Genomic DNA, 13,544 nt, shown 5'->3' on the forward strand with positions numbered 1-13,544 from the left:
TTTTCTTGCCTTAATAGTGAAGTACACAACTCCCATTTCCCTGACAAACAGTCTCTGATACTACAACTCATTCTCCACTTGTTAAAAGAGATTTAACTTCAGAGGCATCTGCTGGAAAACAAAATAAAGGATAAAATCTATCTAGCAGTTCTTGTTACTCATCAGTGGCAACCTGATATTAAAAACAAACAAACAAAAAGAAACAAAAAAGAATCAGAGAAAAACAATCTAGTTGAAAAGACCTGGTTTAGAACATGAAGGTGAGAGGCAAAACAGACAGGGGTGAGACCCTTGGATAGGAGAAAAAAAAAAAAATAATAAAATAGCAGATATCATCAAGGAATATCCAGAGAATGCAAATGAAAATAATCAGCTTCAAAGATAAAGGATATGGAACAAGTGGCCATACTGCTGAATAGATCACAAAACTGAACAAGCTTCAAGAAGGTGATGCTATATCAAACAAATAAATAAGGATTACTGTCTGTGGAAAACAGAGAACAACGCGTGGAGTTTACTACAGAAGACTCTAAGACATTGGTCAGTCATATATAAGAGTACTGTGTTCAGCTTGAGGAATCCCAACCAGTGCACGAGAGGAGCAGGCTCTTTTCTGCACCTTTTGTGTAGTTGACACAAAAAGCAATGATGAGCTATGTAGGAGCTACAAATCACCTCCCAGTTCTGTTCACCAGTTAATATTCACCTCAGAGGGGAGTAGCATCCCACCAGAGTACTAAAGTACACCAGAAATTTTTTACTTCCCCATTCAGACAGCAGTGTCCCATCCCTCACCTATACTCTGCTTCTGAAATATTCCCTGTACAAGATGCAGGGAGTCGGTTCCATCAGCTATGTAAGTGACCATTTTTCTATCAGGACAGTGCACTGAGTTTGCTCTTTTCTGTCCCAGTAGTGCTACCTGAAGGCAGCTCATATGGCAGCGTGTGTCTAAAAGGTACCTGCTGAGCTTCTTAACAGACTGTTAAGGACTGCTTAGCAGTTAAGGTCTGCTGCTAATAGTTACGATAGGTAGCAGACTCTCACTTTGGCCTGCCACTTAGAAAAGGGAGAAGAAAAGCAGGTGACATTGAAAAAGGATGCTTGCTGGTGCAGAAAAAAAAAAAAAGAAAGAAAGAAAGGAAGAAAGAAAAAAGGAGTATGCTCTTCTATGTGAAGAGACAGTCTGATTTTAGAGGGGAAATCTGTGAAGGAGTCTTGAAGCCAGTCCCAGCTGCTGAAACAGGTATACCAATCTTCTCCAGAGGCAGCTTTGCTGAAAAATAAAAGACAAATGACTGCTTAGGGACAGAATTTCATGAGTTTGTCTTACAGATATGTGCATAACAGTGTTAGCTGTTACCATTCTCGTTTAAGTATTTGTTTGTCATATGTCTCTGGAAATTTATTCCTTATTCAGCATCTGTATGCAATACAGTGAAATCTCGAAACTACAAAACAAAGCAGTAGGGGCATTGTGTCTCTTGTATTTAAAGTCAGAAATACCCCACTAATTTACTAATGAAGTCTTATTAAATTGAAGAATAAGTGAAAAGAGCTGGGACTCAATGATATTTTGCATATAAACCAAAGGCCTTTGTAGTTAATACTTTAGTTTGTTCTAACTTTTCCTTTATCCCAGCTGTCATCAACATGCATTCTAAAAGCTGGCATGGGATTTATTGTCTTTGTTTCCATGGCAACAATAAGACGGATTCCTCAGATATGGAAATCTCCATTTATTCTGAAAAATGTTTCTTGGCAAAACTGTCTTGGATCCAGCAATTGAAGGTAGAGGAATTTAATCTTTACATATATCTCATATTACAAATTTCTTTTTATATGTATTCAAGGACAAAGACATTTTGTGTGCTTCCTGGACTACCAATCATAACAGTTGAGGTTTTTATTGTATTTCAATTTATATCTAGAATTAGAATACAACTATTTTGCTGGCCTTTGGACTAGTACAACCACATTTTTGGCTGTGCAGCTTGTGGCATTTCTGTTTCCAGTTAAATGAATGCAAATTATGTTATGTAGTTCAACAGAGGAAAGCAAGTGCACATCTGCTATTTAGCGTATTTGATCATTTTAGTTGAATGATGATAGAATTTGCAGGGAATTATTTATCTGATTTTGTTGATTCATTTTCCAATCAATTATTCAAAAAGTTACAGATGATATTTTTGTTGTGTTTATGTTGAGTTCTGTTTTATTTTACAAAGCTCTTAATTAATCTTGCCAATCAATAAATTTAAAAAAAACACAACCACCCTTTGCCTTGCCTGCTAAGATATCTATTTTATTTGTAATTCCTTCTTATCCTTGATTAAAATTAAAATCAGATAGATTTGCCTGCAAGCATGAGGGAAACCAAACTCAGACACCTGAGTAGAAGTGAAATTGGAACGGGAACAGATGCTTCTAGATTAGTGAACGTGATGAGATAAATGACAGAGGTGAAGAGAGAAGTTCTGTGACACTGTCCTGTATGTTTCCTATAGGCAGTAGCTCCAGCCTTTTCTTTTTTACTCTGTACCCTTTTAAGTTCTGACACAACAGTAGGACAAGCTATGAAATGCCACTCATTTACATGGGGTAGAACATTTAAAAGACCTGCTAAAGAGGTCTTTAAACTTTTAGCACACTATAATTAGCTCATAGACAAAAATAATATATCACAAAAGTTGTTTTTTTTTTAATTTTGACTCTACTAATGATGCTCAGCATGCACTAACATTTTCCCCATTTTTTATGTGTCATACATCAGTAGATAAACACTCAGATTGCCATCAGTTTTATGTCACTTTGAGAAATCAAGTTGATAACTGCCATGAATTACAGCCTCAGCAACACAGCACTCTGAGCATTTCTACCATAGGGCTCTTTCAGAAGTGGCCAATAAGAGAGGTTTTGAGATGAACACAAACTCTTTCTACCACAGAGAACCTCCAAGCGCCATGAATATTAGGGAGGCTGCTTATGTGCTTATCTTGGGTGCTGGAACAAAAACTTCTAGGGATTAAACAGAGAGTGGTTTTTCTCATGCTCATTCATATTGTATGATGAAGCTATGATAAAACCCCTCTAATCAGAGAGAGAAAGGCCATGTATTTTCAGACTGAGATACAGAGGGAGAGAAGCTATCGCACTGAAAATAATAATAATAATAATAATAACAATAATAATAGTAATAATAAATAAAAGCTGTTCACTAACAATTTAAGAAGGAGAAAGACATTCAAAGACATTTTCCCCATTCTCTTCTCCCGCTCAAACCTGGTGAGACCACACCTGCAGTACTGTGTCCAGTTCTGTGCTTCTTGGTCCAAGAGAGATGGGGAACTACTGGAGAGAGTCCAGCAGAAGGCAACAAAGATGATGAAGAGTCTGGAGCATCTCCTTTATGATGAAAGGCTTTGAGATCTGTGACTGTTCAGACTGGAGAAGGCTGAGAGGGGACCTTATCAATGCTTATCTAAAATGGAATCTAGAAGATAGAGACAGGATTTTTTCAGTAGTGTCCAGCAACAGGACAAGGCACAACAAGTGTGTAACAGAGAAGGTTCCATCTGAACATGTGGAACATTTTTTTTACTTTGAGGGTGACAGCACTGGAACAGGCTGCCCATAGAGGTTGTGGAGTTTCCTTCTCCGGAGATACTCAAAATGCACCTGCGTGTTTTTCTGTGCAACCTACTGCAGAGAACCTGCTGATGCAGGAGAGTTGGACTAAATGATCTCTAGAGGTCCCTTCCAACATCTAAGATTCTGCGATTCTGTGAAAGTTGGGAAAAATCAGTAGTGGGAATGTTACTGTCACAAATACTTGATAATAGAATCTAGGTTACGATTCAGCAATTGTTACATTCTCATAATACTCCCATTTCCACAAAAACCACTAGATACAAAGCTTCTAAAGAAAAGACAAAATTTAGCATGAATTTTGTTTAATTTTGATAGCCCTTTCACGATGCATTCTTTTTGAGGAGGGGAAATTGGTTTACCCTTCTTTGAATAGTGTGTTGATATTATTGACTCTGTAGATAGCATCTGAAGTTCTGAGTTCATTCAAATGTGTTTTGGTGACTGGATGTCCATATCTTCTATAACTCCCTTAAATAGTGTAAAATCCATGGTATGCATAGAAGATATTTTTTTCTTGTTTTTCAGGCATTTCTTCAAAACTTCACACAGAATATTGCCCACTAATCTTCAATTTACTGAGCAATCTCAAACTGGAACAGTTAGACAGTTGTTTCTCTGTAAATCCATAATATTACCCAACAGGGAAAAGTCAATCATTATTAATATTAAAAAAAAGAGGAGAGAAAATTAAGCTAAAAATTGAAAATTATTATGAGTTATATATGTCATTTTGAAAGGACTTCATAAGTAATATATGCAACAATTATTCTACTTAATGTTTGAAACTTTTTATTTTATAGACATACATTAACAACATTCCATTGTATGATTATCATTGTTCAGGTAAGGTTAATTTTGCTGCATACAGTGTAACCACTACACACAAAAAGTATAAAACAAACTTGCACATTTCGGTGTCTTATCAGTTGAATTTATGGGGTGTATAAAAAGCTGAAGACACAAGTTAAATTTAAATTCCTTGTCCTTGAAAGTGTTTAAAATCAGTATATATGTCGCTGTGAATAGAAGCTGACTTTGCCTATATTCAGTCTTGTATTTTTTTAGACAGGATGTTCTTTTTTAAAAAAATAAAATTGATTATGTACAACTCTTCTCCAGTTTAAGTGACTGACCTTCTTCATATTTCATTAATGTAGAACTTTTTATTGTCTTCTGAATTGAACACATTTATGCCGTAACCCAAAGCGATAACAATTTTCATGGCCTATGATACTGAAGAGGTCAGAATAGATTAGCTAAAGGACACTTTTGGCCTTAAAAATCTCTAATGTAGTAGGGTGGGTTTTTTGTTGGAAATGTCATAACAGTACTGTCTGACTGCATGCTATTAAATTAAATTATATGACTATTGAAAACTAATTTGCTTCTAAAATGTACAACTAAAATTTAAAAAAAAAAAAAGCATTTAAAATATGAGGCAAATTTTGAGCTTTTTATATTCTTTTCTGACTATTTTTTTTACCTAATCTGCAGTGACTGTTTTCCTTGCAGGCATATGCTAAGGATTGAGTGAATCCATGAGTGTACTTTCTTCACTGAATTACTTTCTAGTTTTCAAAAACAACTACAGCAACAACTGATTAATATCTTGTGTTTCAAGTTCACATGTAGTTATTTATTTCTTTAATTAGAAGGTTAATATTAGAAAAAAAATATAGCTACATCTCCCATCTGATTCAAAAGTGCTAAAATATATGGTAATCCTGAACTCTTAGGAAAAAAAATGGCCAGCACAAAAGTTTCATCTCTATCATAATGCAATTTTTAACTCCTTGAATGAAAGACAAGTAGTACTAAATATGACCACAGTGGTTTTCACTGTCCTGAGCCCCACAGATGTGCATTAAAGGATGAAAAGGCAAGGACATACCTTCAATTTAAAAAAAAAAAGAGACACACAACAATCTTCACAGTAGCACTCATTCCTTAAAGTTATGACTTTGCTTTCAGTCTTACTTTGCATAGGTATCTTTTATTTGTGAGCAAATTTCACTCAAACATTGGACCAACTTCGCAGCAAATCACACAGTTGCACATTGCAGTAGGCAGCAATCATCCTAAGGCCTCCTCAAGGTTAAATGTACATGTTGTATATATTTATATATATATACAATATTTATATATAATATTTAATTCTCATGAGGAGTCCGGGAACAGAAAACACAATAGTAACATATTACAACACAGAGAGTGAACATTTATGGGAAACAAATAGTTTTTAAGATATTTTTCCTCTAAAGGGAAGTGGCAAGATCTGCTACTCAGATCAAACACAACAAAAAGGATGAGGGAAGGAGAACAGATATTTGTTTTTTTCTGTTCACTGGCAGGATCAATCAGCAATGCAATTTTGCTTCATTTCATCATCCTGATACGAATCCCAGTAGTGCAAAATACACGGATAGTTATGTGAATGTATGCAACAAGTATTGTATCACATGTGATACAAATGCATACCTTGAAATACATAGAATGCAGACATTTGGCTAGCCTCTGTGTGGGCACGCTCATTCTGCAGCTGTGACTAGCTTTCCACTGGTCAAATTTACATTTTTGAACTGCAAATTCAGTGATTCTATGACTGAAGACAGTAACAAAAGTACAGGTTCTGAATTAAAAAAAAAAGATTTAACAGCAACAAGATATTTTAGAAATACAGTCATTCCTGTTTTCTCCTATATTTAAAACAACATAAACAGTTCAATTTTAATTCCTTAGTACTCCTCATAAGGCAGAAAACATGGGATAAAGACTAAATAAAAACTGAGGTGCATTGTTCCATTTGTACTGCCCTCGCAGTTTAGAGTTCCTTTTGTTTCTATTTTTCTAAAAATTTGATTTATGAATTTGAGTTGGAAAATTCCAATTTTTTTTTCTAATTAAAGCTCAGACTCTCATAAATATGGTATTTAAACTAGTGAGTGAGAAAACAAACAAATGCAACACACACAGACACACATGCAAAACAAAATGGCAAAAAAGCCAGCCCAGAAATAATGACATTTTGATTCTGTAAGAAAAAGTAATCATTTTTTCCTGAAGTTCTTAACACACTATCAACAAAGAAAATATGATTGCCTCATGAAATATGACAAGAAATATCAATCTTCAAAGTTTTGATGAAACATAATTATTTTTTGAATGCTTTTTGCTTGCATTTGATTTGATAGATTTTGAAATCTTACACTGTTGTGACTTTGACAGTATTGCTATGTGGTTATTCTTTTATCCTAACAAATACTTATTGTAAGTACTAATAGTTTTAATTTCAGTTTTTCTGTATTCAAATACCTGTAGATGTCTTAGGTAAGGCTATGACCTGGCTGAAGTCATAGGGCAACCTCTGAATCCATTCTGCCAAGCAATGTAATTAAACATGAACATTTGACATATTTTCTATTCTAATCCAAACCACTTCACGTGTCTGAATTGCCAGTGCTAAAAAATAAAAAATATCTTCAGCCCATACTCCCATTGTGTCTAACATGTGTGCTGAAGAATTAATTGAAATATTCTATTAGCAAATTCTTAAATTTTATATGTCTGCCTCCAATACTTCGGTGCTATCCAGTTTCATGTATATATGTAGGATCTCCCCTCAAGAAAAAGATTTGAGTTCAAATGGTTCTTATGATGTTTTAGCTTGTGTTAGCTTTCTGGATCAGTTAAATATTTCACAAACATTCCATTAAGTGATGGCTTTTTCTACCTTCTTCATTCTATCTGTACATATATATTTTTTTTTTGGAGTCCATCTTGATCAAAGCAAAGGCTTTGGCTCTCAGATTTACAATGATGTGAGCATTTTGGTTCTAAAGATTGCTATTAGCTCTAGTTTGATTTTTTGGAAATACACATTTGCAGTGTGAGATAGGGTTTTCTAGATGAACATGATTACCTCCTCAGTGGCACTCCAAAGTGCCATTTGATTTTATTTGTTTTCATTAATGCTGCACATTCAGCTTTCCGCTACTCCTGCACTGATAAGAAAACCCCAAAAGGAAGTTTCCAATGGAAACCATAAGAATTTAAGATCACGCACATGAACTGTTATGTTGCAAAAGCTATCTATCAAGTCATACATAACTTGCACTTTAGCTGCCCTCTCTCAACTACCACTCTTAATACCCAGGATCCTCTGGAGCATAACTTATGGCTTTTCAGTCGAAGCACATTAATGTGTGGTCATTTTTCCCCTAAACTCAGTAAGTTGTTCTTTCTTATTCTTAGTATGGCATTTCACCTTTGAAACAGTACATGCTGCAAAGAGATTGAGAAGTACAGGTTTTTGTGTTTCAGCTGCAGCCAACAAACTGCTCATTTTTGATTCTGTAGAGCACAATAGATAAAAAAGATTATGTACCACATTTTCATTTGTTCCCCTTGGAGTAACCACAATCTGGTAAAAATTGCTAGAAACACTGCTGTTGTAAGCAGAGTAGACTACTAGTTTTACTACAGATTATTCTAAGAGCCAAGGTCTGTTGAAACTTGATAAGTCTGAGTAATTTATCGAAGATTAAAAAAGAAACAATACAAATTTTAACTCCTCAATTTGCCATATTTAGTAAAAATTGTTACTATGTGAATGAACCTTGATGGCTAATTATTTTCTAGGGGCACAGCACAGTCAGACCTTCCTGTACATCCTAAAGTATCTCTCCTTTTCTGGGCATCTAGATACGTTTTCATCTATGTTACTAATAATACAAACAACAGAAAATTTAATGAGCAAACAACAGATTTGATTATGCCTTTCATCATGGAAGTATAGTATAGGGTGGCAAATTACGTTAGGACACTCTCTGTATATATAAGTATAGAAAAATAGGCAATGACCTTCAGATGCCACATTTTAATTAATTAAAGATAGAAATCAGTATATGTTTTTGCATTTTCATCTCTTCACATTCACAGGCTGTATTATTGAACGTATCTTCAGAGCTGAATGAAATGATTCATTGTGTCTTGTTCTTTACACAAATTATCTGTAAAAAAAAAAAAGAAAAGAGAACGAAAAACAACAAAAAAACCCTACTCAAATAAATTTACTCTAAAAAGGGAGAAAGCCTATGATATCAGCTTAATCAAGTGACGATAAGTTAAAACACATTCTTACTTTACTGAGGGATAACATTATCACTGTAGTTCTTTCTTTCAGAGCAAGATTATCTATCCTGTATATCCTGCAGCTTTACTAAATATCACAATAACACTTTAAGCACTCGAACTTTTAAAACTTATATTGATTGGAAGTTTAAGTACAAATACCAATAATCCCTCTTCAACGTTCTTCTATTCTGGACAGTTACGCCCTAAAAGGAGAGAGAAACTGTGAACAATACATTCAGAAGACATAGATGCATGTCTAATATCTTTATGAATGACTTCAATGATGGGACAGACAGTACACTCAGCAAGTTTGTTGATGACACAAAACTGGGAAGAGTGGCTGATGACATGGCAAACTGTTGAGCTGCCATCCAGAGGAACTTCAACAGGCTGCAAAAATATGTTGACAGGAATCTCATGAAGTTCAATAAGAAGTGTAAATATCTGCACCTAGGAAGGAAGAGCTCAATGCAGCAGTACAGTCTGAGGGCCATCATGCTGAAAAGCATATATCCAGAAAAGAAACTGGAGTCCTGTTGGACACCAAGTTGAACATGAGCTTGTACTGTGCCCTTGAAGCAAAGAAGACAAATGTGGTAACTGCACTGCATGAGGCAAAATACTGCCAGTAGGTCAAGGGAGATGATCTTTCCCCTCTCCTTAGCACTGTAAAGCCACATATGGAGTACTGGACCCGACCCAGCTCTGGAGAAGGAAAAGCTCAGGATGTTCTCATCAGTGTTTGTAAATACCAGAAAAGAGTGTGTCAGTGCCAGGACAAGAAGCAATGGGCACAAACAAAATGGGAACACAGGATATTCCATCTGAACATCAGGAAACACTTTACTGTGCAGTTGACAGAGCATTGGCACAGGCTACCCAGAGACAGTGTGGACTCCTGCCTTGGAGACGATTGCCAGCAGCATCTGGACATGATCCAGAGCAGCCTGCTCTGTGTGTTCCTGCTTGAGCAGAAATTGGAACTCCAGAGGCTCCTTTCAACCTCAGCTAAGCTGTGATTTCATTATTCTTGAAAGTTTCATTTTACAAAATGTTGTCTCATTAAATACTTTATTACATGTTAACATCAAATATGTTCATTCTACTGGTGTTACTTGGTCCTATGGTTCTTAATCCTGAAATAAACTATTGTAGTCATTAGAGTCATTTGAGATTTGATGATGAGAAATAAAGGCCAAGATATGCCTTTTCCTTTGGTAATAAATTTGTACACTTAAAACATCTACAAAACAATATAAACACAATCATTTTATTGCATTAATTTTCTAAAAATGTATTGAAATGCTCCAACACTAAGTCATTCCTTTTATTTATTTATTTATTTTTGTAACACTGAAAACTACATAACAAAGCCTAGTAAAAGCAAATGTATGAAGTAAAGTCTCTTCTCCAACTGAGAGATAAAGATAATTGAGAAAAGTGGAATTTATGAAAGTCTGACAGGAAAGATTGCAGTGTGAGCAAGACACATTTTTCATGGTTTTTCCTTCGGTATCTTGCTGTGACAGACTAAAGAAAGTTTTAGTTTGACTAACTTTTCTGAGTTACTTAGTCTCTTAAAATATCTTTGGAAAACAGTCTGCAGGTATCAAATCTATCATAGCTGATGAAATGAAAAGTTGAAGGCCAGAGAAAAGCAGTAGCCTCACACGATTCTGTTCAGTGCAGAGCAGAGAGTGCCTGCAAGAGCTGTCACTGCCAGGTCAAGGCACACTTTTTCCACTTACTACTTCTGTTTTCTAAGAACAAAGATAAACACCCAAATGTACTGACAGGCAGAAAGAACAAGAAAAGGGATTCCACAAATCGTCACAGGAGAAGGACAGGTCAGGAGAGCTGTGTGAAGGCGGGTCTGCAGGCCCCTGGGGTTAGTCTTATGATGGCATGAAAAGCAGAAATACAGCTGACTATGCAGTGCTGATTAAACGTTCTATGTGTAGTTCACCTACATTTTGCACTGCGCCATGACAGATTTTTTCACTTGGATTTTACAAAAAAACCTTGATTTTGAAGCGTTTTTCCCCTTTATTGCATACTTTTTGATTAAAGACCTCCCACTATTATGCATTCTGATGGTGGCCCTAGAGCAGTTATAAATCAATAGCTAGATGTAGAATGAAAAAAAAAGAGAGAGAGAAGTTGATCCTAATTAAGTGAGAAAGAAAGATAATAAAAATAGGTCAGGTAATTTCACTTCTTTCTTATGTGAAACAAATGGGCTAATCCTATATATGAGTCACAGATTGGAATCTTCAAGTGTATCTGGGTTCATCAGGAAGCGGTATAAGTAGAAATATAAAAATCCTTTTTCACTGATAGGAAGGAAGACTTTGCCGGAAAATAGATTATCCTGCTTAGAATTTGTTTTACATCTGGCTTTTTACCCAGTACTGAATAAATATTGCAGAAATTAAGCTGATTTCTTATCCAGGTCATGTATTCAGTAATGGTTAAGGTGAAGAAGTATATCTGGAGATATTGGAATTTTTGACAAAATCCTGTACTCAAATAGACAAAAAAAAATCCGCAAACAACAACAACAAATATATATATATATATAATGAGAAAAGTGTGATTTTCCTCTAAAGACAATTACTTGAGTTGACTTGTACCTGGAACCAGTTTAAAATCTACTATAATCTAATGAAGCAATGACCAAAGTAAAATTTAAAAAAAAATATCTTTTCTCTCAGAGAGTGATTAGGCAATGGAATGGCCTGCGTAGGGAGGTGGTGGAGTCGCCGTCCCTGGCAGTGTTCAAGAGGTGTCTGGATAAGGAGTTACAAGAGATGGTTTAGTGGCTTGTGGTAGCAATGGTAATGGGGGGATGGTTGGACTCGATGATCTTGCAGGTTGTTTCCAACCTTGTGATTCTATCATTCTATAATTCTATGATTCAAAACGTCCGCTGGTTGAAATCTTAACAGAATTCCAGCTTATCTTTCAAAATTAAATCAATAATGCAACCTTTAATAATAATAACAATAACATCAGTAACAATAACAATACAAGGAACTAAATTCAGAATGGAAAAAAGAAAACAAAAAAAAAAAAACCCTTAAGATACAGGCCGAAAAACAGAAGATATTGACTGGAACAAAGATACTACTGCTGGTTGTATCTCCATCACAAGTTAAAGAAACTGTTAACATGTGTCACTGCCTCTAATGGCATGAGTGCCAGATGGGACTGTAGGAAGTCGTCAGCAGAAATAATTTGTGCTTTCAGATTTTTGTGTTTCTATGCAAAAAGCCACTATCATTTTATCTGAAGACAATACTTTTGTTATAAATCTTGGCATGATGTGAGATTACAGAGCTAGCACACTCCAGATGACTGAAGGGATTCTGGCCAGGCCTACACTACCAGACTTATTCCAGCCTTGTTTCAGCAGGCAAGAAAGCACAGAAGTCCCTGTGCAATGTGTCTGGAAGAGTAGAAGATCCTCATGTGTAGACACAGTAAGTATACTGACAAAAGAGTAGCATGACTGGTGGTACAGCAGCGTGAGAAAGATATGGGGAAATTCAGACTAGTGCAAAGCACAGCATTGCTCAAATACAGAATAGCTGTGATCTGTAACCAAAGATTGGTCCCACTGTAGATGTTGCTTTACATCCTAATGAATATCAATATTTTGTCAACTATTTACTTTGCCATTTGTTAGGCAGCTGATAATACAAAATTATGCCTTTGCTTAAGAAGGAAAATAAACTTTCTTGACTAATGAGAGAAATGGTCTTTTTCTAGAACTTTGAAACCTAAATTTGTAAGACGTATAAGAAGGATTAAAACCAATCCAAGGTGAAAACACTTGGTCTTATTAGAAGTTCCTGCTAGAATGAGAGATTTAACAGAGGTTGCCTAATCTCTCTTCCAGTATCCAGGCACAAAGCTATTTTGCCATCAGATAGCATGAAAATACATTGAAATGTTTCCTTAGGAGGGTATTAAATTATTTATCTATAATAAATGAAACAAAACAAAAATAAAAACTCATTTTTCTGAGAAACAAGGTAGGTTGTGCTGTCCAACTACATACTTCTTGCCCAATGGTAAATCCTAGTAAAGTGATCTCCCATCTCTCTGCAGCGCATCATGCAGACCGTCCTGTAGCTTAAAATTTCTGATGAACTTCAGCTTTTCCTCTGTCTTCTCTAGTTCTCTTTGTAGAGCTCTGTTCATGTCTTATCATGGATAAGGTGTGATAGGGTTGGAGAAGATGAAAGGCAAAAAAGTACTGAGTATCCAACAAAAGCATCAAGTCTGAGGTTTTAAACGATTCTTCAACCTTTGTGTGCTTGTTGATTAGGTTTTCTTAAGTCATACACATTTAAAAGATGCATCCAGCTAACATCAAGATAATTTTCTTTTTGTGTGGAGTTTCTGAATGCAGAGACAGAAAGAGGTGTGGCTGCTGCAGCTCCATGCCTCCAGAATCAGCAAGTCTATCAAATCCCAGTTGGAACGGTTATACTGTACCCAATATACATGCATATACACAACTGTTCACAGAAATTAAGGCAGAAGCAACTTTAAGGAGGAGGTAGGACCTATTTCTCTGACAGGATTATTAGGCTTTCTTCCCTTATAACTGTGCCTCTCTGCTCCTTTTTGTATGGCAAGCTGAGACTTCAACCATATAATCCAACTTTTTTTAAACTGAAAAGTATGGTTTTGTCTTTCAATCAAGATTGAGATACTTAATAAGTTTATAAACTTCTCACAGAATGTGTCTG

General features: G+C 35.6%; 1 long non-coding RNA gene across 2 annotated transcripts in view; it reads right to left on the minus strand.

Moving 5' to 3' along the window:
* Positions 1–302: 302 nt before the first annotated feature.
* Positions 303–13,544, minus strand: part of LOC116216434 — a 111,255-nt gene continuing 98,013 nt past the window's right edge. For both annotated transcript variants that reach the window (XR_004159162.1, XR_004159163.1), the window contains 2 exons: positions 3,298–3,493; positions 303–1,276 (listed from right to left, as the gene is read on the minus strand). This is a non-coding gene — a long non-coding RNA (uncharacterized LOC116216434). The remainder of the gene's footprint in view (positions 1,277–3,297; positions 3,494–13,544) is intronic.

This window comes from Meleagris gallopavo, chromosome 3 (genome assembly GCF_000146605.3).
Source record: "Meleagris gallopavo isolate NT-WF06-2002-E0010 breed Aviagen turkey brand Nicholas breeding stock chromosome 3, Turkey_5.1, whole genome shotgun sequence".
NCBI classification, from domain to species: Eukaryota; Metazoa; Chordata; class Aves; order Galliformes; family Phasianidae; genus Meleagris; species Meleagris gallopavo.